The sequence below is a fragment of the Pollachius pollachius genome (genome assembly GCF_949987615.1).
Source record: "Pollachius pollachius genome assembly, chromosome: 19".
Lineage (NCBI taxonomy): Eukaryota > Metazoa > Chordata > Actinopteri > Gadiformes > Gadidae > Pollachius > Pollachius pollachius.
In genome coordinates this window covers 15,681,103-15,686,102 of record NC_136952.1, presented here as the reverse complement: position 1 = coordinate 15,686,102, position 5,000 = coordinate 15,681,103, and the positions used below count along the sequence as shown (strand labels likewise).

The following is a 5,000-nucleotide window of genomic DNA, read 5'->3' as shown; positions in this document are numbered from 1 at the left end:
GCAAATAGTCCTACTTATATTTTCAAAAAAAGTCAGTTCAAAAGTCTTATTCTGGAGTAGATATCCTACAAGGCTGGTGCATCCCTACCTGTGACATAGTGGGCATTCTTGACCAACCTTTGAAGAGCCTTTCGATCGAGGGCTGAGCATCTAACATGGCCAGGCAGGGATGCAGCAAGACAGAGCTACCTAGCTTCCAAGCCTTTCACAAATGCCTGATAGTGTGGTGTAGTAAGTGGCAGGAATGCTAATATTTACCACCCCTGCTAGGCATGCTAAAGCTCAGGGACATTGAGAGGTGTGAAATGACGTTAAACTGATAAAAAATGCCTTTTAGGGACAGAAACATTTGGTCTGTAATCAGGGGTTGATCCAACAGCTGAGGATTGGGTTTAATCAAGAATAACTATGAATCCAGTAATTATAATAATAGTTAAAACATCGTGCTACTCTTGGTTGAAAATGTTTTTTGTGATTGCTTTAATATGGACAATATTTACAAACACTAAAACAAGACTGGGACTGTATGTTCGAAAAACTCTTACCTTTATTTATAATGACAGAAATTGAATTGTGCTGGGTATTTGAATTAGGTAAGATATACGTTTTATTGACCAGTATACTGGTATACACTGGTATATTCAGTATACGCAAACAGAACAGGGCATTCTATTGCAACATATTCTACATTTCAAAAGATTTCAAAGTAAAATCATTTTAAATGTTACTGTGGATATTGTGAATAATGTGGTAGGAATATACCTTGTTATTTGTCTCTGAACGACAGGCTAGCACCGGTAGCTCTCCTAGCTTAATCTCCACGCTGGACTACAGCTATAGGGGGGGATAATAGTAAATCTTTCTTTCTCTCCAGTGTTCAGAGAATGTGGTTGGGGGCTGATTGCGGGAGCCTCTGTGGGCGTTATCAGTAGAAAGCAGAAGTCCATTCACAGTCAAGGAGCCCGACACAAGCTGCTCCCTGGGCCAATCCTGTTCCACATGATTATTCTCAATTTCACACCTGACGGTTTTTACTGAGGCACATGGCAGCAGCAGCACAGCAGCCAGATCTGGAAGGCACACAAAAATGGTGGAGAGACAAAGAGAGAGAGAGAGAGAGAGAGAGAGAGAGAGAGAGAGAGAGAGAGAGAAAGGAAGGATAGACAGACAGACAGAGAAGTGAGGGGGGAGAGAGAGGGAGGGACAGAGAGAGAGACACAGCCAGAGAGAAAGAGAGAGAAAACAGAGAGGGAGAGAGTCAGAGATGGAAAGAGAGAGAGAGAGAGAGAGACAGAGAGAGAGAGAGAGAGAGAGAGAGAGAGAGAGAGAGAGAGAGACAGAGAGAGAGAGAGAGAGAGAGAGAGAGAGAGAGAGAGATAGTCCTCCAACATTGCACCAAGGGGATAAGGATGTAAATATGGTTGGGCCCAAAACAGAGTTTCTATGCGTACTGTTGTAAATTAATACAGGTGTAATGTATTTCAATCAGGTAAATTTGACTGTTTATCAAAAACTAAATTTTAAGACTACGTTACTGGAATTACTAGAAACGTGGAAATAATTGTTAAAAAAATAACAATGATTATAGATAATCAATAATGAATATTTGTTTTAGAGAAATCCAGATCTTATTTACAATGCATAATAAAATAGTTGAATAATGTTTAATTTATGTAATAAAACCATTTAATGTAATATAGTAAATAATGTCCATTCCTGAGAGCCCAGCAATAACTACACTTAAGACTACAGCTATACATACACAATATATACATTGGGCTAAATAGCTGCCCTGGTGCCAATAAATGCAATAATAATTATTAGAATAATTATGATACTAATCATAATCCTAATTAAAATAAATGTAATAATTTTGTTATTATTTCAACAGTAAGTCAAATATTGTTTTAGAATTATTGTAATATATTATTAAAATAATAGCATAGCTGTAATAGTAAAATAAATGGTGAAAGTAAACAGTTACTTTGTACATATGTGAGCTCTGAATGTGACAGAAGAGATAACACAGAATCTCTCTCCTGAAGCTGAACAATGTCGCCGGGATGTGTTCCTGTGGTGACACTTATCTAGCTGAGGTTCTTCTGGTCCTTCCTCTCACCTGGCAGCCAGAACACACAAAAATAAATAGCTGAAGGAACTACAGGCTCCCAGAGGCCCCTACCGTGTGAGAGCAAGTGAAAATAACAACAGTGCTGGCCCCTGGGAGCGTGATGTGAAAGCAGAGGGAGAGGGGAGAGGGAGAGAGGGAGGGAGAGGGGGAGGGAGAGGGAGAGAGGGAGGGAGAGAGAGAGAGAGAGAGAGAGAGAGAGAGAGAGGGAGAGGGAGGGAGAGAGAGAGAGGGAGGGAGAGAGGGAGGGAGAGAGGGAGGGAGAGGGAGAGAGGGAGCGAGAGAGAGAGAGAGAGAGAGAGAGAGGGAGAGGGAGAGAGAGAGAGAGAGAGAGGGAGGGAGAGAGGGAGGGAGAGAGAGAGAGGGAGGGAGAGAGGGAGGGCCCTGGAGATGATGGTGGTGGTGAAGATGAGGCTCGGCAGCGAGGCGGCCATCTTGGCCAAGCGCTTGGAATGGAGGGGGAAATGGAGGGGAGGAGCCTCTGCGAGGTCATTTGAAGGGGACCGCGGAAGCCGAGGATGGGGATGGGGGTAATGGGAGGGCGGCTAAGGTGGCGTGGTGCGAGGGGTGCTAAGCTATACGGCTGCGTTTAAGTTTGCCATGGAAACATACACATCAGTGCCGCCAGCTGGGGGGCGGATCGTAAAAAAAAAAGGTATTGATGAGGGTAATTCAACAAAGAGGGGAGAAAGATTTCAAGCAAATGGTCTGTAGTTGCGGTATGTACGCAAGTGGGCAATGCTAATGTAGCTGTTTACACACGCGGTACTGCAGGCTGTATCTCCCTTATCAAAGTGATACAGACCTCGCGGTTAAGTATCTTCCAATATGGATCCCTGACTTGGGAAGCTAACAATGATTTCTGAATTAAAAATAATAGTTGATCATCCCTGCGGTGCATGATCTTTTTGTGACATCTATCAGCAGGCAATCACAAGTGAGCAAACACACAAACACACACACACGCACACACACAAACACACACACACACATACACACACACACACACACACACACACACACACACACACACACACATAGACATAGAGCTATGTAAATTCAACAGTAGCAGGTCTACATTACAACCCCATGGGTGACTAGCCTGTTAATTTAAATCCTCTATTTGAGATGACTTTAAGATGATGCATGTCTCAGCTGTAATAGGGTGATCACCATGATGGTGATGACCAGTATTATTGAGGCAATGAGTGGTGAAAAGCCCATCTACATCAGTACGCTACGATCGATAAATCACACTGGATCTTTTTTCAAATAGACTGCACTATACAGCGCTTTTCTAACCTGTGATCACTCAAGTACCTTACATTCAGCCATTCATGCAAATATTCATACATAAACAACGAGAATCTTGCTCAGCGACACCTCAGGAGCCAGGCATCAAACTAGCAACCTTGGGGTGTCAAACACAACCTACCTTTCATAACCACTGCCGCCCATATATAAAGATATTTAACTCCATAACAACAAAAGGCTTCTTTCTACATTCTTAAATTGTGAATAGATTCAAATAGATTAATGAGTTAATGAGTGTGTGCATAAATGATGCTAGAATTCAACCAACTAATTATTTTGCCCGAATTGACTTGCAGTAAGGCTTCATATCACCTTCCGAAGAAAGCTGAGCTCTGTTAGCCAGTCAGAGACAAGCTACGTTTTCTGTTTTGCAAGTCATTGTGCACCTTGCTAGTATAGTATAGTGGTCGTGGTCTATACATTTTAACAAAAATAAATTAATGAAGGACAGATATCTGAAATCTGATCGGTTATAAGAGCAACACGGTAAATTAACCTTTGTTTCTGAACCATTTTCCCAAAATAAATGAAAAATCAATGGAATAACATTACATGACCTCCAAATGTATACATTTCATGATTGAGTGTTCACTATAAAATCAGGGGCCCTACCTCAATTAAATCATTCATGTTGGCTCTGAATTTTCGAGCAAACAATGCACCGATAATGGAATCACTACGAATTTGAGAACGAGTTTTAACTAAACTTAAAACCAGAAACTAAGCTGCTGTCATCAGAAACAGTATTTTTTATGTTTAACTTTATTTTTTAAACCATTGCATTACCAATATCTTAAAAACTCCATGTCAAGATTACTGTCTATATAATTAGGTTAAGGAGATTCTGTATGATATATTTTATTAAAAAGGCAAAAAAGCTGAAGTCAAAGTGATGTGAAGATGATGCTGCTTGTCAAATGCCAGAAGCTAAAAACAAACTGGTAGTTCTGAGATTATGGAGTGAGCCAACCATAACTTAAAAATAACATTAAAAAAGACATCAACTACTTTTCAATTGGACCATGAGAAACAGCTTATTGGTGCGACAGTCAAGATTGTGAGTTTGCTGCCCCCTTAAGGTTAGGGTGCCTAACCTTAAGGGGGCAGCAAACTCACAATCTTGGCTAGCATGCAGTTGATCTTTAACTTGACATGGTATGTTGTTCCGCGGGTTCTAGCTTATGGGTTCTGGGTTGTGAGTGTACAGACAGCAAGGATATATCATGAAATGCATATTTTAACTTACTAATTTAAGACAGAGAGACATTTTTCAGCAGTTAAAAATATGTAACGCATGGCGTTACAATCAATCAGCATCAGGTGCTCCACTTCCCCTATAGCTGGTAATGCAAATGTTGTTAATTTAATTACTATTTTATTTAAATATACAATGAGCTATATGCAATATGCAACCATTTGTTTTAATTAACAACTATAGGGTGAGAGCATACTCCTCATTCACACATTATGACAATATCATTGTCACACACAATGCCTACCCAAAAATCCATCGCACGCAAACACACACACACACACACACACACACACACACACACAC

The 5,000-nt window shown here is 40.7% G+C and overlaps 1 protein-coding gene across 1 annotated transcript in view; it reads right to left on the bottom strand.

Annotated features, from left to right (window-relative positions):
• The window catches only part of LOC307090275 (zinc finger protein 385C-like), a gene marked incomplete at its 3' end in the record, with an annotated part of 50,323 nt that overhangs the window by 44,496 nt on the left and 827 nt on the right, over nt 1-5,000 (bottom strand). The window lies entirely within an intron of this gene.